Source organism: Microcebus murinus, chromosome 9, assembly GCF_040939455.1.
Source record: "Microcebus murinus isolate Inina chromosome 9, M.murinus_Inina_mat1.0, whole genome shotgun sequence".
Lineage (NCBI taxonomy): Eukaryota > Metazoa > Chordata > Mammalia > Primates > Cheirogaleidae > Microcebus > Microcebus murinus.
Window position 1 is genome coordinate 51,493,156 of NC_134112.1, and position 23,795 is coordinate 51,516,950.

General features: G+C 37.2%; 1 protein-coding gene across 1 annotated transcript in view; it reads right to left on the minus strand.

Annotated features, from left to right (window-relative positions):
* Nucleotides 1–14,291, minus strand: part of GRM3 (glutamate metabotropic receptor 3) — a 219,878-nt gene extending 205,587 nt beyond the window's left edge. Inside the window, exon 1 of the mRNA XM_012779525.3 lies at nucleotides 13,330–14,291. The gene's annotated coding sequence lies outside the window, so the exon portion shown is untranslated. The remainder of the gene's footprint in view (nucleotides 1–13,329) is intronic.
* Between the last annotated feature and the right edge of the window lie 9,504 nt (nucleotides 14,292–23,795).

Sequence of the window (23,795 nt, forward strand, 5' to 3'; positions counted from 1 at the left end):
TTGCTGATAGATTATTTTGTTCACCTTTTCTTCCTTGTTTGTTTTGGGAATTAGGGCTTTCCAGTGAGCCCATGTGGTGTTAAGAACTATCTCTAGATATTGAGTTTACATTACAAACAAGCAAAAATTCCCAGCCTGTCAGAGATCTTCTCCTAGGATACAAGGGAAAGCAAAGTTCAACTAAACTGCACGATTAATTCATGATCACCTCTGAATAGAGAGAAAAGGTTGCTTTAAGCTGTTCTGTTCTCCTCTTAGGGATTTAAGGTCAGTTTCAAGAAGCAAAATTACTATTCTTTCTAACTTGTCTCTCCTGATTTGTATTCCTGTAATTATCTCCTCAGAACCTCTTCCCTTTTAACTTGTAAACTTAGCTTAATAAATCAATTCAAGGATTAGCTACATGTAAAGATACTATTCTGATAGCTAGATGGACAGGTGAAGGAATAAAGTAGGACAGTCTCCTTTCCTGTCCGATGGCTTCATCAGTGTATCAATTATTTTTGTTTACACAAAGGAATCTGAAACTATCCTTTTTTCCTCCTAGAAAATAAGGGAAGTGAATTTTTTCTTTTTTGCTTTAAATTCTCTCCTTCTCTCTTTCTTTTAATATAAAGATTAAAAAACATTGTCTTTAAGCAGTGGACAAATTCTGGAGATCAAAAGAACAAATAGTTTATGAAGAAATAAGGCCTTAAAATCTGATTACTTTCAGCAGCAGCTGATTCTCAAGCCATTGAAATTAGATGATTTTGTGTTAAAATAAGAAACACGAGTAGTTAAATATATTCTGCTCAATACCCGATCCAATATTTGACTACACTACTGATTTTTATTTCTAAAAAAGAGCTTAGAATGTCACTAGATTTTAAGTTGTATTTAATTTTCAAATCAAGAAACATAAGATAGTTATTCCAAATGTTTTCTGCATATTATACATTCTAGTTTTTGGATGCTTTTTCAAGAGGCAGGATAGTCAACTGGTCAAATTCTTGAGCTCTGGAGCCAAATGTCAGGTCTACATCCTAGCTGTACACTTCCTGTGGAAACTTGTGTTAGTTCCTGAGATTCCTCTTTTGTAAAATGGGGATAATAACAGTACATACCTCCTAGGGCTATTGTGAGGATTGAATCAGTTAATATAGGTAAAGCAAATAGGACAGAGCCTGGCACATAGTAAGCATGGAATAAAAATTATTATTTACAATATCCTTGCTCTTCTGAAAACGCTATAGTGAATATGTGTGTCAACCACATTTTATTTTGAGAAGTATTGTGACAAAGTTTGCATTAAATGGAACACCTTGAGATGCAATGTATTGGCATGGGTGGGAATTAGTGTTAACAAATAAAATTTATGAATCCTCTCCTATGAAAATGTCTGAAATGTGCTTTTATTTATGAGAATTCAGAAAGGAAGAAATCTCCCTCGAAGCTCTCTTTCTTGGGATGTTTACTCAACTCTCAGTTTTCATAGTTTTCTCTATTTCCTGTTACTTATATCTTACTGCTTAAGGTGAAGTAAACTGGTGAAATGTTTGCAGAACGAGGACAGATTGAGGAATAAGGAAACACATTTCTACCATTTTATTGATGACTCTGTTATTTAAACAGCAATGAACATTTAAATTTATAAGTGGGGCCCAATTATTTATTCATTTTGGGGGTATAACAGAGTACTGAGTCTGACTTGGGATGCTGAATTCTTTTTTATTGACAAAGTTTACTTATAGAAATTATGTGGCTAAAAGGGATCTTAAAAATCAATACCCCAATTTTAAAGATGAGGAAAGATGAGCTCCAGAATGACTTAATTAACCACTACTCCATTTGTTCAATAAATATTTATTGATCTTTTATTGTGCAGTACTTGCTTTGCTGAGCAATAGAGATGCAGGCATAGCATGGTCTCTGTCTTTTTAGCTCTTATAGACTACAGTGGGGAGATAGACAATTATAATAAAGTATGATGAAGGGAAGTACAGAGAGGTTAGAGAGTACATAGCAGCAGGAATTAACCTACTCTAGGAAGTCAGAGGTGATATAGAATTTAAACTGAGCCCTGAAGAAGGTGTTGGAGTGGGAAGCTGCACAGCCTATAGAAGACCTGGGGAATGAGAGGGCAAGGCGTGCAAGCTGTTTGGTTTGAATGGAACAAGAAGTGTGAGGGGAAAGGGATGGGCCTCAAGCTGGACACATAACATCTTTCAATTATCCCAAGAGCAATGGAAAATCTTTGGGGAGTTTTAAGCAGAGGTTAACATGCTTAGATTTGTATTTTTTAATGCCAATTTTGGCTATAGCCAGGTGAGTGAACTTATAGGGTAAGACAAAGGTCAACAAGGCCAGCAGGTGGCTCTTGCTGGAGAGAGAGCTCAGGAGAGAGACAACGTTGGCTTAACCTGTTGACTATGGAAAATGCAATCAAATCGCAAACACATAGAATATACTGATTTCATTTATTTATGTCTTGTTTTAAAAGAGTTAGTATTAATATTTTTACTGGTACATTTTCCCATGACCCAAATTCCTGAAAAATAGTCTTTTTAAAAAACTCTCCCTTTTTCCTTTATTAAACAAGGGATTTGGTACAGCATGCTCTTTTTTATTGTAGAAGAAGGAAAATGATTAGCTTAATTGTTTTGGCTGGTGTTTTTTACCCAGCAGCTAATTCCTACCACTAGGCACTATTCATCTTTATGTCTGTTAGATTCATTCCATGCTTTCTATTCCCACTGCCACTGCCCTAGTTTAGGCCATCATTACCTCTCACCTGGACTGTTGCCATAACCTGCCAACTCATGTCCCTGCCTCCCAAACCTTTGTTTCCTCCTATTTATCTTCACATTGTGCTTTCAGATTCCCCTGCTCAAATGCCTTCAGAGGTTTCCCTCTGCCTACAGGAGAAATGTTAGCATTATTCCATCTGCTCTTCTGCCCGGCCCTGACCCGCATAAAACCTATGATTAAACTAAGCCAGATTACATGCTACTCCCCAGATAAATTTCACACACACTCTCTCTCTACCTTTGCATAGATCTAGGATGGCATTCTTCACTTCCTGAAATCTTAACACTTTTTTTCAGGGTCCAGGTCAGAAGTAAAATTTTCATGATACCTGCTACAGTTATGCCATACAGAAATATTATTTTCCACTTGAGGGTCTCACAGCTGAGCTCCTGAATTTTCCTGTTATTGTAGTTATGTATGCACATATCTCACCTCTCCTATAAGACACGTTCTTAGGGTGGGAACAGTGTCTTATTTTTCTCTCTGTCCTCCTCAGTACCTTGCCCAGTGCCTTGAAAGTAGCAGATACTCATTAAGGATTTATTTCATCAAATTGATGTCACTTTTTAATGCCAATTTTTAAAATTTTTATATGGATTTATTCTGTTTGAGACCCAAAATGCCTTCAGAAAAATGGTACCATTTATAAATTAAAATTAGGAATGTAATAATAATTCTTATTTTTAAAGTGTGACATAGGGGAGAAATTAACATTAATATTTCAGGTTTTTTCATTCATTAAATATGTGTTGTATATTGTTATTTGCATTATTATAGACTCTGGGGTAAAAAAGTCAGTTATTCATCAAGATTAATCTGGTACTTGATACTGCCTTTTCCAGCTTCTCCCAGGGTTTTTGCACTACATCATTATATTTTTTTATAGCATCTTAGTTCTCTTGTTTACAGTCTGTCCCTCACTAGTTAGTGTAAGCTAAGTGAGAATAAAAATTCTTCTAAATTTTTGTTGCTCATTGCTATGATATCTCTAGAACAGTGACTAGACAGATAGGCACTCATTAAATATCTGGTAAATAAGTAATTGAATGAAGGAGAGACTGGAGGAGATTAAACTGTTAGAAATGAGAGAAGAGTGAAAATAACCTGGGCTGAGGTTTTGGCAGGGGTAGGAGAGAAAAGAATTTACCATAATATTGAAGTTATGAAGAAGAAATCAATAGAGGACCAAATGGAAGTGAAATGTCGCAGGCAATTCCAAGATTTTGAACTATTTTCTGGGGAAATAAGATCGCCCTCCTAGGATCCAGAAGTAAGAATGAAGGTGTTGGTTTGGGGAGGTGATGGGTTTTAGGGTTTAGATCTATGGAGCCTGCTGTGTCAGCAGGAGAATCCAGTGAAAGTGCTATCATCGGGTAGGTGGGTAGGTCAAGAAGCCAGGCTCTGCTGGAGATACAGTGTAATTTCAACCATTTAACATTTTTGTGTCTGAGACACCTGAGCTTGAAATTCAGACTTTTTAAATGTTTGAGAGGGTGGGCGTGTGATTTTTTTTATTGCTTTTCCCTTCATGGAGTCAGTTAGTACATCGAATTCACATGAACCCAATGAGGTAGCAGAGACCCCCCAGGAGGGAAGGCTGGTGGCCCAGTCTGAACCCATGAGGCCCTGCTGCCAGCCCCTCATTTCCTCTTCAGCATTTTTCCCATGTGGCTCTGAACACTGCTTAGAAAACTATCTTTGGCAGTGTTTGTGAGAGTTTCCAGCTTTAGCTAGCAACCATTCACTCAAACGAAGTAGAAGCAGAGGGAAGAAAGTGTGAGTTGCCAAATGAGGTTTGCTCCCCCTTCCCCACTCTGCAGATCTGGAGGGCAGAAGGGAGAATTGTGACAAAACAATGTCTTCCCACATCCCCTCGCTCACAAGGACAGAGCTATAAAGACAATTTGAGTTTTAAGTGTGCAGTTACCCAAATTGAGAGGAGTTTCTATTCTTAGAAATAGAAATGATCTTTTCATTAAGGATACTCTTCAAACACCCTTAACTTCTCTTTCTAATACAGCAATAGCACAATAATAAAATAGAGGATAAAAGAAAAAAATGAGAAAGTTTCCTAATAAGAATATCCAAAAGATATGTATTGCATGTGCTTTTATATCTTTTGGGAATTTATTATAAGCAATAGAAGAAAAATTCCTTTTCAACGACAATATGAGATTTCTGGAAATTTAATCTATTCATTCCACTCATAGAAACTGTGCTTTACCAGTTGAGCTTAATTAACTAATGAATTTGTACTGAGGCTTGTAGAATTTATTTTAGACAACTGGTTAATTCAATTAGAATGGACTTGATGTGGGGAATTATTTGGTACAAGCAATTCACTGTATATTGTCTGTGTGACCATCATTCTATGTGTAATTGTCATGGACTGAATATTTTTGTTCCTAAAAAAATTAATGTGCTGAAGCCCTAACCCCCAAAATGTGATGGTGTTTAGTAAGAGGGCCTTTGAAAGATAATTAGGTTTAGATGAGGTCATTAGAGTGAAGCCCAAACGATGGGCTTAGTGTCCTTAACAGAAGGAGACTAGAGCTTGCTTGCTTTCTCCCTCTCACATAAGGACAAAGCAAAAAGGTGGCCTGGGAATAGCACCCTCATCAGGAACCCAATCTGCTGGCACCTTGATATTGGACTTGGCAGTCTCCACAACTAGTTGATACAAATGTTTGTTGTTTAATCCATTCAATCCATGGTATTTAGTTATAGCAGCCTATGCAGACTATAGCAATGTTCTCAAACCACAAGAATAATCTGAAGTTTGTTTAATATGTGGATTCCTAAACCCAATGTAGATAGCATTTGTTTCAATTAGTCTGAAATGCATGTGTCCCAGTATTTTTCATTTTAAGTAAACTTCAAAGTGATTCTGAGTGCAGGCTCTTATGGGCAATAATTTCACAAACACTATTTATAGTACAAGAAAGCAGATGATTGTTTTTATCCAGTAGGTGGGAGGGTGGGATGGAAAGGGAGAGGAGAACTGTTCTGACTTTGTCCTTCCACTTTCTTACTTTTCCTTGTTTCCATATGAGGGAAATATCTAAAGCTACCAGCTTCTTTCCTGTGTTGTTACATCACATAGCAACAAACACAAATTTAGGATCTTAGAAGAAAAAATGTAGAGAGAGTGGGCACTCTATAATACCTCAATCTTCTTCCTACTAGTGCTTCATTTGTTCAATATTTTCTCTTAAATTACTGAAATATAAGCATTCAGGAAATCATACCCAAGAAAAAGTTTGTTTTAGACAAAATTGTGAAGTAGGTGAAAATTCATAAATTAATTGTTCATTCTGCCCACTTCTCACCAAACCAGGTAAAGTTAGCTTTTCTGATAAATGAACCTCTACATTCAGAATGTGTTGGAGAGTTAGCTCTCTATAAAGATTTAGACATATATATTCTTTAGTAATTCTTGGATTAAATATTTATAATTTAGTTTAAAATTTGGAAAATGTAATGAACTAAGGAAGGTACTGGGAGATATTTTGGGGGTTCTGGGGAAAGTGGGGCTTAGGCATCCTTCAAAACATTTTTACTAAAGGCCAGCCTTGAACAAAATCTATGTAAGAGATGTGTTAGAAATCTAAGTTCCATGTCTTGGCTCTTCTTCAAAGTTAGATATGATCCGGTCATCAGTATATCTGGACTCCACAGAAATCATTGGGATTAATGCATCAGCATGTAGAGGGTCTCTGCTTTTTCAGGAAAATAAGATGTTTCAAAACAGAAACAGTTAATTATATTCTCCAGATCTCATTTTCTCCTTGAGGCAGATACAGATTCCAACTGTTTCTGACCTTGTAGTGTCTTCTGTCAAATTGGCATGTATTTTGACATATTTTGTGAAAGCAGTTTTCATTATGTTGTATTCACCAACACATGGTACATTGAAACTGTTAAGCAAAATACAAAATATTATTAATAATCTATCTGCTATGTATTATTAACAATTAAAAGAAACAGCTTCCACCAGATGGAGGAACAGATCTGTAATATCTATTAATTTTTTATGTCCAATAAGTACTCTAGCACAAATCAGAGAAAGACCCTCAAATAAAGACTCATGTTTCAACTCTTTTGTTGTGTAAAAAGAAATATAAACTCATGAAATCAAGACAGCAAGTTTCCTGTTTGTGGGAAAGCCCACAGGTCAGAGAATAATAAGTTAGGGGTTGTCCCAAAGCAGCACTATGGAACGGGTCTTTGGAGTCACCAGTGGGTCACTTTGCTTCTCTTATTATAAATGTGCTTAAAATTTACAACCCCTAAGCCCCTCCAGTTTCATGCTGTGTATATTTTGTGGATAAATGCCCCAAGATGTAAAATGCTGAGAACTTTATAAAATAAAGATGAACAATTACTATTTCAGTGGGGCAAAGACATTTTGAAAATTTTACTAGTCTACAAAACATTTTTACCAACTTGTTTTCTTGGTGGGAAGTAGTTAGGTTATAAGAGAAGAGAAACATTAGTATTTTAGCCTTAACAAGCAGAAATTCTATTCACCTTCATGCTGGCTGTTTGTGAGACTATATTCTTGTCACTGTATTTAGTTTTACAGATTGTGATGTTCATTAAAATCAGCCTCCAAGAAATGTGTATCTCTCACATTTTTAGACCTGGTGTTTCTTTCTCTTCTTGTTAATAAATCCATGATCTTCACAGTTTTTTCTATTTCTCAGGTTCCTTCCCTTAGTACTAGTTAATTATATAAATAATGTCTTAGTTTATTTCTTCCATTTGTATTTCTTTGCCTCTCAGAAGGTAATGTGTTTGCCTGGGGTGGAGGAAGACCCAGCCTGTGGAACTCTGTTCTGGATTTGCTTTCATTCGTTATTTTTCTTTTTTACTCAAGTGTGTCCCTCTACCTGGAGCTCAGAAAATATTTGTGGAATGAAATAAAGCCTGGAAAATATATATGTATATAAACTGGGAGGTAACATTGCACAGTAGTAAATAGAATAGGCCTTAGTGTAAGAAAGTAAGTTTTGAATTCCAGTTATTGCCCTGTGAACTGCCTGAACTTGGGCAAGTTACTTTATCTTGCTGGGCCTCCATTTCCTCTTCTGTAAAATGGGAATCATAGTGCCTATCTCATAAGACTCTTGTGATATGAGGTCAGGTCAGATAATCCATGTAATATTATAGCAGAGTTCTCAGCACAGGGCAATTGGTTAATAATTATCTTCTATCATTATGATGTATCATTGGTTTTGTCAAAGCAGCCAGCACAGTGTCTCTACAAGACATCAGAATATAAAAAAAAACATTTAAAATCTTAAATATGAATAAATCTGTTAGTGAAGGAACAGATTTTTTTTATTCAGTTGATAATTCTGGTAATATGTTCTCCACTCTAAAGTTTCAAGTTTGATTTTTGCAGCACCTTTGGCTTTGCACCTGTTTGTGAAACTTTGTGTGTGTTTTAACATTTTTTGTGTCCCCACTACATGCCCTGTATCTTGCTTTGGTCATAATAGGTGCTTAATAAATATTTATTGACTCATTGTTTCCCTACTAGCTATTTTTTCTTTCTGATGTTAGATTCTTTCTTAGGGGAATCTCCTCAATTTTATACTTTTAATACTCCCATGCTATATATACAGGTTATAAAGTTTTTTCAAACTATGTCTCCAGTATCATGGTTTTAAAAATTTCTATCTGTTTGGTGGACATCTATACTCTTCCAACTGAATTTACTCAAACACTCGTGCGTGTGTAGTGTGTGCACAGGCAATGGTACTGAAGCAACTTTTGATAAGGAACTTAGAATCAGAGCTACCTTGGGCTTTCTGTGGAGATACCTTTTCTATATATGGTTTTCAAACATAGTGTTTTAGTCTATGCTTGTATAAATTATATCTGAATGTTTTCCAAGTTTATTTCTCTCCTTGAAGTACAGTGTATAATTTCCTGTTCCATGAAAAGATTGCTTATTTGATGAGGAAATCTTTATTTTATGTAGACACAGACTTCTTAGGATGCCTCTCTGTTCCAGGCAGAAGTCACAAGTATATTAATGGCCTACTTTTTCTGAACCAAAAAAATTGATTTCCCCTTTGTTTCTAAGGAAAATCATTTTGAGGGTACTCACCACTATGTGATGAATGGTACTATAAAAAACACTTTGGGGCTTCAGCAGGCAGAATACTGGTTTAAAAATTATTTATTTCATGCAGTCTAATTTTATTCTTTGAAAAGTACATTCACTTTTGGAATGACATCTCCTTATTGTTTCCTTAACCTAATCCACATGAATATCTCTATGTACCATCTAATGCTCAACAAGCAGTAAATAAGACAGAACTAAATTGTGTTTTTAGCTGCTGATTCACCTTACTTTTAGTCTTATATTTTGTAGACTTGCCAAGTGTAACCAAGGAACTTATTTCCTGATTTATATCATTTACTTCTCCCCTGTCTAGCAGAACTTGTACTTCAATGCCTGAGACTTGGAGAAACAATTGAGTGGGATGGTGAGTCTACCAAGATATTTGCTTAAGAATCTTAAAGAAGCCTACCCACGGATATTTTGGAGACAGATTTTAAGTGAACAAACTAAAAACTTGTTTTTTTTCTGGTGACTATTTCAGGCTTTTCTATTTTTTAAAGTCATCTTCACATATGGTACCTCCATATATATCTAAATACATTCCACATTGATATATGCATGATTTAAGCTTACTTTTCATAATACAGCACCATGACTAATTTGGCGTTAATTCTACTGGGTTTTTCAGATTGTTTCAGTAAGATGGGGCTATTGCCAATTCTAACAGAATTATTATAGTGTGTTAACATACACATCTAAACTATATACACTATTACATTCCTGGCACATTCTATTAATTATGGAAATCACTTTCATTTCAATAGTGGAATTTACATGACAACAGCTTCTGGGGCTCTGTTGATCATCAGACCAGCATGTTACAGAATTCCCTTGTAGTGTGGGTGTTGACAGGATTCTGCTGACAACAAATTTGCAATGAAAATGTCTCATAAATGTGCATGCACATAGAACATTACTTAAAAGGGATCATCTCAATATTCACTAGGTCATTCATGTCAGAGAAGGCAATTTAATCCTCTTACATTAATAAAATAAATTATTAGAAACATATAGTCATACATACATATATATAAATGGCCTAAAAGATATGTCTTAAACATTTAGCAAAGATGTCTGGATATAGAATTTTCAACTTCGTGTTCTCTCCTGTAACTGTATAATGATTTTATATTTTATGATTCCTGTATAAGAGTTGGATGAAGACTCTAAGTCAGACAAGAGGATAGTCTAGTCCAGAGTGGTTACAATAGAAAGTAATTAACAAGATAAAATAGAATTGGGGGAAAATCAGGCTAAATATCACAACAAAGTTCTTAATAAGGAAAACCATTAGATTGTGAAATAGTCTTTCAAAGGCTCTGGAAGAAGTCGTTACATGAACTAAAATGACTGGACTGAAGTACTCCGAAATATAATAGGCTATGGGGACCGAGCCCACATTAGAAGTGGGAGGAGGGGGATGACTTCATAGTTTCTACCATCTCAGTAACTGCTGTGATTGTACTCATTTTATGTGTTCAGATTTTGTAGATAATCTTCTATCATTTTTTGCTACTTCTTGGGAGCAATTTCAACAAATTTAGCTAATGTAGAATTGGATGCATTTAGTACAGTCTCAAAAGAGGCAAGAATGCACAACAAACTCAGTTTAAAATAGCAAAATGAGACAACTATAAGTAAACACCTACTCTTTATTTGGGAGTTATTTCTAGAGAAAATAAGTCTCACTCTGGCCACATCCTCCAATGTACATGAAAAATTCTAGTTTTCAATAGTGATTAATTTTCATTCATACTGTTTAATAGAATCTTGAGATGAGGTTTAGTTCAGGAAAACAACTTGAAACATTTTATCCCCAAGCCATTAGGCTAAATTTTGGCAGGAGGTTGCTAGGACCCTGGAAGAAGATGATGCTTCATTTTGTGACTGACCACTATTAGAGGAATGGACAAGAAAGAGAAGATGGTTTAATTTGGAGAAAAAAAACCAGTTTAACATGAAATAAGAAAGAGGAAAATGTACCCAGGGAAGTTGTCTAATATTATTGCTGTGGGTCTTTCAAAATAAGACCATCTTCAATTTTGTGTTGTTGCAGCTGATCACCTGTCATGAATTAGAGAAGTGAAACAGGTGACCTTTTGACAATTATCCCAAACTTTTTGACAAATATTACTTTCAATTTAAGTAAAAGTGAAGATCAATCAATTTTATGCTATATTTGTATTTGTTCAACTTTACTAATTTTAATTGCAGCAACATAAGATCAGAGTTGAGCTCATCATTTTGATATTTGGTAACTGTGGGATAAAGAATTTGATTTACACTCACTTCTTTTAATATGTACAACACAACTTTTTAAAAAGTCCATCATACACAAATGAGTGAGTCTTAGAACATATTTTTATTATTTCTAATATTATCTGTTCATGTAGTTTTCCACACATTTTTTGCAACCTACTGGTTATATATTTCCAAAGTGTAAAAAAATAGCATTCAATTTAAATAAATAGAAAGTGCCCCTTTCCTCCAAGCCCCAAAGTTTAACCTATTTGTGCTGTCGAATTTCTATGATTTAGGTTTCACATTTCATTGGTATCAGTTTAACTCATAGAACTAGAGTTTCATACCTAGATTTTTTTGTTTATTTGGTGGGGAGAGGAGAGTTACCAATACTAAAAGGTATTGTAGGTATTGTTACCATATTCTTTTTAGTCCAGTGAATGTAGGTATTCTGATATTTTCATTGTTTAATTTTGAAAGTGTAAGTTTCAAGACTTCCTCTCCTCATTTTCCATCATAAGCACCTGTGTTACTCTGAACATAAATCAAGATAACCTTAGGTAATATTTATTCAAAATATCTGATACTTCTTCTGGGTGATGAAAAACCAAAAGGATGGCCAGGTAAAATCTACAGGTGTGGCAAATCTTTGTAAATATAAGACACTGACATTATGAAAGGAAAATATTACAATATTTTCTGGTCTACAATAGTTTCCAAATGTATTCAAATTCTATTGGGCTATTTTTAGAAAAAAAAGATGTAGCAATATATATTCATAGAACCATAACTAATAGAGTATCTTAAACATCTTTGGTAGGAACTGTAATCCATATGAGTTTAGCATAATGACAATCTAGATGTTTTTAGTAGCACCTATATTAAATATACGTATGCAAACAATTAGAGTTCAAGTATCAGCATTAAAATATGGAAGAGAAAAACTGAAGCAGACTTAGACTTAGGTAAAGGAATACTGTCTCTCTTCAAATAGAGGGTTATTTTTTCCCCTGAAGAAACATAATATAGCTCTACTGAACAGTTCTAAGAGCCATGAACACAAAGAAATTCAAGCAAAGAAACTCAAAGTAACGAAGTATTGTTGAGGTCCTTAACTCACACTGACCTCAACTCACATTAACCTCAGCTGTGAATATTCCAATATGTAACTATCTCTATATAGACCCCAAACTTACCTATTACTATTTAAATAACAGTCGAAATTTTATAAGCAAATTATTTGACTACTTAACCACAGATCCTTAGAAATGTACAGTTGAATTTGTTTTCAAAATTTATAATCTGCAAAATACTTGAAAAGCAGGGGCACGCCCCCTTAATATATTTATCCATAAGTGTTACACCTTAGAGAATCTTCTAAGTCTGTTAACCCAAGGAAGAATTAGAATGAAATTTAAATGGAATCCTTAAGAAACAAGTTTATTGGATATGTTACCTAGTCTATTTTTGGATCGCAAATCTCCCGCCCTCTCTGAGTTATCTCACTGTCAGATAAGAGAATGGAACAGGACCGATGAAAAGATATGCTCCCAGTCTGGCTTTTCAATTTTTCGCTCAAGCCAAAGGAGCAAAGGGCAGGGAGTTTAGGTTCCTTTCCAAGCATACTTGCGGGAGGGAGCACCTCTGGCCGCCTCTGGCTACCGAGCTTATCCGGGCTGCACGGACCAGGTCCGCTGCCCGCTGCCCACCTCTCCCGGCAACCTCCACACCCACATGGAACCGCCAGTGTGTCAGCCAGGCATCGCACGGTTTCCTGTGCACAAAGCCTTAGGAGCCCCCAAATAGAATCGAACCCTGAGTCCAGAGCAGAGCTGGAGGTGGTCGGCTGATGAGATTGGTCTCTCTTGGGGTCTGTGAGCACCAATTAGTCCATCCACATCTCTCACCCTGGCCGCAGATGTGTGCCCTAAAATCTACCTCCTCCCAGAGACACAGACGTGCGCGCACACACACACAAACTCTCACTCGTGCACATCCACATCGCCTCTGCCTCCCGTCCTTCCCAACCCCGGCAGGACTGTAGGGACCGGTCCGCGCTCCGCCTCAACTTTCCCCGCTGCGCCTGCCCCACGCGGCACCCGAGCTTCCGCGCCCTAGCTGGGCTCCCCCCAGAGGGACACGTCCTCCTCTGGGCCCCTTACCTCGCACCAACTCCTGGCAGGAACTGGAGCTGACCGTGGTGGCAGCAGCGGCAGTGAGCCTGCACCGGGGCTCTGGCTCATGGTTGGTCCTCCTCATCCGACACAAAAGAGGTAGCTCGCTGGCTTTGTCCTTTCCAGATCCAAGGGAGAAGTTATTTTGCCCCCGAAATGGCCAACTTGTGCGCCCAGCTTCCTGTCACAGTGCCCCCTGCCCCCGCCCCCTCCTGGCTGCACGCTGGACCACTGCCCGGCGGCAGAGCATCCAGGCCTCCGAGTCAGTTGGGAGTGGGAAAAGGGAGGAGTGGAAGAGAAGAGAGGGAGGAGGTTGGGGAAAGGGGGGACCCAGTGGTCTTCCGCGGAGGGGAGGGGAGCACTTCCCAGTGGAGTCCCCCTCCTCCTTCTCTATACAGGCAAACCCACTTCCTAGGCGGGGAAGCAACTTTCCTTCACCTTGACCAGGCTGAAACCATCGCAGCTAATTGGGACTTTCAGCAGAGGCACGGACCGTCTGGCATCCTCTCCTCGTTCTTTCTCCTTTTCTCCCTCTCTCGTTTTCCTTTTCCCTCTTCCCCTCCCCCTCCCTCCCTCCTTTTATAGGGGTGTATCCGCAGAGTCTTCAGTGAGCCAGGGTACCTAGATAAGAGGATTATTACACGAAAAGCCAGGGCGGGTTTGCTGGCCGCTTTGCCTCACTCTGTTTGAAATCCTAAGGCAGTGCATGCAAAGGTCGGTGAATTTCGGAGGAGTGGGGTGAAGGGGCGTGGGTCTGTAGGGAGGGAGGTGGCTCCAACTTTGAAGCTTTGCTAGAGCTCTAGGCTTTCGGGTGAGCGGGGACTAGTAGTCCTTGGAAGAACTCTCCTGTGGTCCCGGTGCAACCGGGTGACCGCATGTGGAGGAGACACGGAGAGCGGGAGCCGGGAAGGAGCGAGCTAGCCAAGGAGGCCGGTGCGCAGCTCTGCCCTACACGCGCCACAACTGCACATTGCAAGTCCCTGGAGAGGGCTTGTGCAGAACAATCTCTGGGTCAGGAGGGAGGGAGACGCTCCTGTTTCCTAGCAACCCTCATCAATCTTCTCCGGATAGCTCCCTCTGAAGGAATTCGATTGGACAGTCCCTGGAGAGAAACCACGCCCCTTCAGAAATGCTGGGCTGCTGCTTTTTCGCATTCTCCCAAATTTCTTGGGTGGAATAAGATTACAGAGGAGTGCTGAATTATCTTTTTCCCCCCTTATCTTCCTGAGCTACCACGCTGCCCTCTTGCAGCTACCCCTGCTCATTAGTCCTTCTCGAGTCCTACTTGTGGTTAGCAGACACGGTTAATGTTTTCTACGGAACCTCTTCTTTCTTCTTAAAATTAAATAAATAAATAAGAACCTTAAATCGGTGACGTAGACACAAAAGAGAAAAAGGCACACGGAAATAGCTTTAATAGGCTGTGAGCTACAGATAAAATCCTAAAGCTAAAATTGCAGGGATCTTTCTATGTGTAGAAACACATTGTGTTTAATTTCAAAATTGAAACTTCATTAATTTTTCTACCCTAATGTACTAACTTTGTATTAACCAAGGACTGAGTTATATGAAGCCAGACACAATTAAACTTAATGCTTTAAATGCTACATTTATTGTTTAATATTTAATGTTAAGTTGTTCAACAGCTGCTCTTTTGTAACCTAGCCAGAACTTTGAAACTACAGAAATAATTGTACCACTGATTCTTTTAGAGGGCTAGTGATATTTAAAAGACATATGTGTGCATATATTTCATTGTGAACTCTATACACCCAGATATTTGAATATATTACAAATTAAAATGTTATTAAATAGAGAAATGCTAAAAATACTAGACTTGTCGCCTCCAGAACTATTTTTTTCTGGGATGCAATAGCATTACCAAAATAAAAGAAAAATCATTCTTCTTCTATATTTCATTACTATTATCTAACATATATTGTTCACCACAACACAATAGGCCTTCATAAGAAATAATTTTTAATGTCTGCCCAATAGACAACTGTATACCAAGAAGCCATGTTCTGAACAATGAGAAAAATAAAGATTTATACACTGCAAGGACTGCAGATACTAATAAAGCCATGATGGCAGATTTTGGCCTCTTTCAGAATGTTCCAGAATATATCATCATGCACTTCCAAGACCTTATCAAAATTAGTTGGGATCGAAAGAAGTAGAAGAGATCTGATGTTTTCATCTCATTAAAAAAGAAAAGTAGCTGTGTTTGCACAAAGGAAAGTGCTGATGTATAGGCAGAACTGCCTCTCCATAGCTTGTATCTCGGCTGAGTAAGGCTTGTGATGAGTAAAGGCCAAAATACTGAAGCAAATTATCAATCTATTATCAGATCAGGATTTATAGAACAATATTTCTCTTCCCTTAGCCCTCCATACACAAAAAGAAAGGATGAATGAAAGTGCTGCTCAGCTTTGTAGAAGCCGATTACCTGAATTTGAATCCTGAGTTTCCATCACTTCGTAGCTGTGTGAACTCAAGCAAGTTTCTTAACCTTACTGTATCCCAGTTTTGGCATTTGTTAAATGGGAATAATGATTGCTCATACCTCAGTTTCTTTAAGGACTAGTAAATGTGTGTAAGCAGCACATAAATATTAGTTACTATTATTGGTCACTGGTTTATAGTTAACTGATGGTATTGTTGAGCATATAGAATATTTAATTATAAGTAATGAGTCTTAAACTTTAATTCTTCATTCACTATTTAAATTCATTGTTATCTGGGAATATATCATAGCTTTTAATTTTATTTGTTGCGGGGTGTGTGTGTGTGTGGGGGGGGGGGTTCAAGTTGTTTGTAAAAGCCTCAAGAGATAGAGCCCAATAATAACCTCTGACTAAATAACATGTTAATTAAGAAATTACATTCTCCCTCTACCCCCACTGCCCCCAAGTATTCAAGCTGGGCTTCATTTCTAAACAATTCTAGTTTCTTTTTTTAAGTAACTGGTATCATGTTTGTTTTTATCAAATATTTTAAAGTGAAACGTTGTGTTTGGGCATTTGGAACACTCTTTCTAGTTCATGTTTTTTTATTAGTTTGCTTAAACTTCACTGTTTATCTATATTTGTTTGAATAACTAATGTTATTTCTTCTTAGGACCCTTTACAGTTAACACCCTGACTTCTGGTATAATATCTTTTTAAATATGGCTCATAAAGCCATATTTACTTTCATCCAGAAATACCATTGAGAGTTGATATATTGTCATTGTCATAAATTGCAAATAAAATGCCTTCCATATTCTTAATCTGATTCATAGTTCACTCTCACTAGCATTCCCTCTGGAGCAAATCTCCATTGGCTCAATCCAGCAATCAATTTTATTGCTGGTTTCTACTACCAGTCAGGAATGTACAGTTATTTAGATCATGTGGGGTGATCAGGCATCCAGTTTCTATGAAACACTTCTGGTTTATGGCTATTGTCTGAGTGTATTCATAGTCTTCTCCTTATTTCTTAAGTGTTGGGTTTGGGCATTAAATTATATGGCTACCCAAACCCTATAATCATCTGGCCATATTGCTTGCCTCAACCTTCACTTGATTCATCTTCCCTGTGATTGTTAAATTCCTCTGTGTAACTCAGAATAGAACTGACCAAATTCTGGAGGCTTAATACATATGTATTTGTAAATATAAAATATACATATAAAATGTTAAAATTTCTCTTTAACTTCCTTATAAGCATCCCTCATTTATTTTTCATCTTCTTTCAAAATATGTTCTCCTTTGGTTCATCTGTAAATTCTGACCTTAATTACTGCTACACAATATAAAATTAAAGGTATTCTAGTCTTGGTTTTGACTGATGCTCCAAGGCAAAGGGGTGCCCGCTAAGCCATATTCCAAACTGAGAGTTCCCTGACCCCTGTGCTGGATCTGTGTGGGGTATCCTTAAACCATGTGGGATATAAAAGAGTTAAAATTTAAGAAGCTGAGACAGGTAGGAAATTGGAGCATAAAGAGTTTTTGGTGTGCTTCTAAATATATAGGTCCAGGGTGGGGCTTTGCGTCTTTCCTCAAACTTCAACTCTAATGAAAGATACTGCTGCTACAGGGAAACCATTGCTATGGTCCCGTGGAGTTAGTAGACTGCTTTTTAATTCCCAGCAGAGAAATATAAAATCCTGTGTCTAAATCTGCCTCTCAGAAGACCAAAAAGAAAGAAGGCTGAAAGAAAAGAGGGCAAGTAACTGCACTCCCAGTTATGACAAATAAAAGGGGTGGGTTTCCTATATACTATGTTTGTAGAGTGAGCACAGAGTATGGGATGTGGTTTGTTTTTAGCTCCTACCCAGATGTATTTGGTGGAGAATCTGTGATCTTGGTAGTAGACAGTCTGCAGAGGGCACAGGGCTATGCTGAGGTCACCTTGTAGGTTGTGCTCCGCACAAAGGCAACTGACTGAGGGGTGAGAATGAGTTGCTTGCCCAGGCTCTTATACAGGGCTGAATCAACCTGGTATGAGGGCACCTGTTTATATTTCATCAAGTGAAGGGGCCACCTTTTGATAATTCACATGAAGGGTGGTAAGAGAAGCCTGAAGGTGAAGTGCAATAAACCAGAGGCTCTGAGTAGGGTACTAAGTGGTCAGTCATGAATGCCTCACCAGAATAGGTCAGATTCTGCAGTGAAAGATCCCCAGAGCCTGAGGGCCTGCAAAGAACTAACTAAATTGGGATCAGAAAAGTCAGCTTTGAACACCTGCTAAGCTTAGGAAAAAGCAATGCTAGATCAGTACGAGACAAATAGGATTTCTCGTGTCTCATCATACCTTCTATCTTTGACCTCTTCAACTCAGAGGGATCAAAAGCTCCCGCTGCTGATCAGGGTGGAAGGAGGATGAGGATGGGGAAGCTGGCTGAGCAAACGGAGGAGCCTGCCAGGTCCTATTGCAGGCTGCCCTCCTGCTGCCTTCCTGGGCTCAGTAAGAAGCGTTAATGCTGGAGGATGTTGGAGTTTTGATTATTACTCTGCCTTAGACCTAATTTCAACTGAGTCTGTGGTATTTTTCTTTTCTACTGAAGGGAAGGAAGGAATTTTTATCTGAGAATGATCTGAAAGTTGAATCACTGATCTTGAATTACATCCAAGGAGATAACCAAGAAGAAGCCTCATGGGCAAGATAGGCAGGGGCAATGGTGAGAAAAGAATAACATTGTTTTTGTGGTGGTTTATGAGCCTCACTTGTTAGGTATATGAGTGTTGTGATCAGTACTTTGGATTCTTTTGCATTGTTTTCCTGATTCTCACAAGGCACAACAAAAAGGAATATCCCTTGGCTATTTACTATGCATTTTGTCTTGGTTTTTGTCCTGCATGTTGTGACAGTTATTATAACATCTGAATTGAGGTCAGTTCTAAACTTGAAAGTTCAAAATGTTGACATACCTATTGCCCAGAAATGGCTGCTTTAAAACATTTTAATTTTTGATCATTAAATAAATACTAATATAAATAAATACAAATAAATATTAATAACAGTTGTGGATTACTTGATAATAGTAATCACAAGTGATAGAAATGCTTGTTTATTTGTCTTCCACAAATAACTCGGGTGCTTCATGAGGGCAGGCCTTAAGGCTGTTGTATTTTCTGTTTTCCTAGTGTTTAAATATAAGGGTGTGGGGGGAGGTGGGATGGGAAAGAATTGCTCAGTAGCCATTTGTTGAGGGAATGAGTTAACCTTTAAAGATTAAAAGATCACCTTGACTTATATTTTTCAGTTGAGTAAACTGAGTCCTGGACATAGCATGAATTCCTGAATTTTATATATTTTTCAGTTGAGTAAACTGAGTCCTGGACATAGCATGGATTCCTGAATTTTATATATTTTTCAGTTGAGTAAACTGAGTCCTAGACATAGCATGGATTCCTGAATTTTATATAGGAGGAATTTAGAAGTGTTAATCTGATTCACCAGACTGTAAACCTCATGAGAGGAGTGGGTTTTTGTGCTATGTACCTGTCTATCTTGACTTCCTAAAACTTCCTGTCATGTTGTAGAGCTTAGTAGGCATCTGATGAATGAAGATTAAATGGTTAAAAGATCCTCCCAGGGGTTTTGCCTCAGTCTACATTTTCATAACATGTAAACTTTTTTCAGTTTTAGCTTTTTCTAAAACAATTTTTTTGGGGGATGGAGTGGGATAATATGATTTGGTAAAGATTATAAACATTAAGCATAAAGAACAAATCTGGAGACATAACATTACCAGATTTTAAACTATACTATAAGGCTTTAGTAACCAAAATTGCATGGTATTGGCACAAAAATAGGAACATAGACCAATGGAACAGAAGACAGAACCCAGATATAAAGCCATCCACATACAGCCAACTGATTTTGGACAAAGGAGACAACAATATACACTGGGGAAAAGAACCCCTGTTCAATAAATGGCTCTGGGACAACTGGATAGCCACATGCAGAAGATTGAAACAGGATCCATATCTCTCACAAAAATTAATTCAAGATGGATAAAAGACTTACATGTAAGGCATGAAACCATAAGAACTCTAGAAGAAAATGTTTAAAAAACTCTTCTTGATATTAGCCTAGGAAATGAATTTATGAAGAAGACCCTATTGGCAGTCATAGCAACAACAAAAATAAATAAATGGGAATTAATTAAATTAAAAGCTTCTGTACAAACAGACAATGTATACAACAGGAGAAAATATTTGCAAGCTGTACATTTGATAAAGGGCTGATAACCAGAATCTACAAAGAACTCATGCAAATCAGCAAGAAAAATATTAAAATATGGGCAAAACACACGAACAGAAGCTTTTCAAAAGAAGACAAATGGCCAATAAACATATGAAAAAATGCTCAATGTCATTAATCCCCAGGGAAATGCAAATTAAAAGCACAAGGAGATATCACCTTACCCCAGTTAGAATGGCTTTTATTAAAAAGTCCAAAAACAATAGATGCTGGCGTGGGTACAGAGAGAAAGGAATGCTTATACACTGCCGGTGGGACTGCAAATTAGTACAATCTGTATGGAAAACAGCATGGCGATTGCTCAAAGAACTAAAAGTAGACCTACCATTTCATCCAGTAATCCCACTACTGGGTATCTACCCAAAGGAAAAGAAGTCATTTTTATCAACAAGACACTTGCACTAGAATGTTTATTGCAGCACAGTTCACAATTGAAAAGATGTGAAATGAATCCAAGTGTCCATCAATTCATGAGTGGATTAGCAAAAGGTGGTATATCTAGTCTTGGTTTTGACTGATGCTCCAAGGCAAAGGGATGCCAGCTAAGCCATATTCCAAACTGAGAGTTCCCTGACCCCTGTACTGGATCTGTGTGGGGTATCCTTAAACTATGAAATACTACTCAGCCACGAAGAAGTATATATTAAGGCCTTTTGCAACAATTTGGATAGAACTGGAGATTATTATCCTAAGTGAAGTATCTAAAGAATGGAAAAACAAACACCACATGTACTGGCTATTAAATTGGAACTAATTGATGAGCACACATGTGCACAGAGGGAAGAAAACTCAGTGGAAATCAACTAGAGGCTAGACAGGAGGAGAGGGCTGGGCAAAAGCTATCTAACGTGTACAATGGACACTACCTGGGTGATGGGCAGACTTATAACCATGATTTAAGCATAACAACAGTGATCAGTGTAACCAAAAACATTTGTACCCCCCTAGTATTTTGAAGGAATAATAATAGAAAAGAAAGTTAAAAAAAGGATTATAAACATTGTAGAGGAATGACATCTCCTAGGCACACACATTGCTTGGAGATGTTAATTCATGCAGATAATATACAGTAGAACCACTACTATTACTCTGGTCTTGTGACTCCAATTTAAAGAAATGATGCAGAGCATAAACACTCAAGGACCTTACAAGATAGAAGAACATATTGACTAGGTTTGCTTTTTCACCTATAAGTTTATTCTCAGAGATTTTGACATAGGTTTTTATCGTACATTTTATATATTGTATATATTGATGCTATTTATTTTGATCTTGTGTTATGTCCTTCCTGACAATCTAAATCTATTTTTCATATGTAGAAATGATGGTATCATAATTGTGTCATCCCTAAATTAACCATTTTAAACCAAGGTATGATTAGTTATGTATGTGTGCATTTATGTTTTCAAGTAACATTCATTGGAAACTATCATGGGCCAAACACTATGCCAAGTACGGAGGACACCAAGGAGATATGAGGGTAGCTATACCCTTGAATATTTCTTTTCTGATAATGGTAATCAGAAATGTCAACAATTCATTAAAAATATAACAGGATGCAATATATAAGAGAGGTCCTTTGGGAATAAGACTGACCAAGGAGAAGTGGCTACTATATATTAACCAAGATAAAACACCTGAGCTAAAATGGCCTTTGTGGCTGCATGAGTATTCCACTTCAAGATAACACTGTGAAATACACATGTGTGAGAAAAGGGAGCATGTCAGTTACAAATGCTACTTGGCTGCAAGTAACATGTAACCTAACTAGCAATGGCTTAAATAAATAGTGGTTTTCTAGATTATTTTCATAGATTAAGACTATGGAAGTAGCAGCTTTTGGGGTTGCTTCATGGCTCTGTGTTGTCACGGTCAGCATCTCTGTCTTTTCCTTCATGTCACAATATTACTACCACAACTCCAGGTATCACATCAGCAACTCAGGAGACAGGAATAAACAGGACCAGCAGTGTATGCTATATTTGCCCCGTGCATCAAGAATGTATAACCTTTCTCAAAACCACATAACATAGAACTGTTTATGTCTCACTGGACAGACCTGTTCAGATGACTACTCCTAGATGCAAATTAGTTTGGAAAAGTATATAATTAGCTTCCCAGCCTCTATAGTGTAAGGCATCTAGAAGAGGGTGGATGGGATTGACTGCTGGGCCAGCCAGCCAATAGGGTCTGACTCAGGGATAATCTCACTACTTCCCGTTTCTTACACCTTTTCTATACTAGTTTTCCTAGCTTGTGACTAAGGTGTTGATATCTGAAGCATGAATGTTGCACACTGAGATACTCTACTGGTTTTGTTCTCAGGTATTCATTTGGTAATAAATATTTATTGAGGGCCTCCTCTGTGCCAGGCAATATTCTATATGCTGGGTATGCAAGATAGATTAGTGCAGTGTACCTCTTGGTATTGTGGAGCCTTTAGTCAGAGAAATACTTTTAATCAATATGGAGCCTTATTTTTAGGAATGTTCCAACCATAGCCTCATTACTATTGGAGATGTCACAAGATCTCAGTATTGTATTTCAGGTTATTTTATTCTAATTCACAATATTCTGCTTTTTGACTTCTTTTTTTGCTACTTTGGAAATATTATTTCATTAAAAACAAAAACAATCAAACAAAAAATCTTCCATTCTCCACCTCCTCTTTACTTCTTTAATGTTTCCTATATTTGAAAAACATTTAACCAGTTCTCTAGGTTAATAAATGAATCCATTTTCCAGTGTGAAGAGCAATGTACATACTTGGGAAACATTTATCATAAGAAAGGTCAAGGCCCCTAAAAGAGAATTTTTTTTTTTTTCTGGTCTAGTAAATGACATGTTAGGAGACCAAAAGATTCTGAGTGGAGAGACCACACAAATGCAAATGTAAGCCATTAAGATTCACTATCATTTCTAGGCCAGACTTTAATAAAATAAATTCATGATTTCAGGAAAATGATTTTCTCTTGCAAAACATGTTTAGCTTGAATTATCTTAGTAATTGAGTAAAAACTTAATTAGGTAATTATTTCTATTCTCTGGCTTAGTTGGGTAGTAGAGTTTCAGTCATGGAGTGCATGATACTTCAATTAGATGTAGTGCTAAAATAGCAGTGACCTATGACAGCTCTACTATCTCATCAAAGATTTTTAAAAAGTCCATACTTCTTAAATTAGAATATCTTAGACTGAAAAAAAGGATTGGCTTAAAGTTCTGGGGAAATGTTTATTAAAATTATGTATTAGTCACAAATATTTATTTTGGTAATTCATTATTTTTCCTAAAACATAATTATTTTGATTCTAAAAGTTGTGGAATAAATGTGCTCTTACTAGTTGCAATGATTATAGTATAATGAGAAGTGGTGTTCTTCCTTGTGGTATGTGCAGGGAGGCAAGTGCACATCTGATTTTAAAGTGAATTAGTTTCATTCCTTGGTTTACTACTCCAATAATAAAGTTGCTCTTGCCCAACCTGTCTCTAAGGAAGGGTATTATTTCCTAAATGATGTTTGAGAAACACATATAGATCAGCAAATTGCAGAATAAGAACAATGAAAGGCTCACTAGGAAGTCAGCTAGTACAGTGCTTCTCAAACTTTATTTTTCTGCCCAGAACTCATGACAGATGATGTTCCAGCTGGTAGTCATTCTCAAAGGTATATCCAGAGTTATTTTGAATTCTGTTGTCAGCTG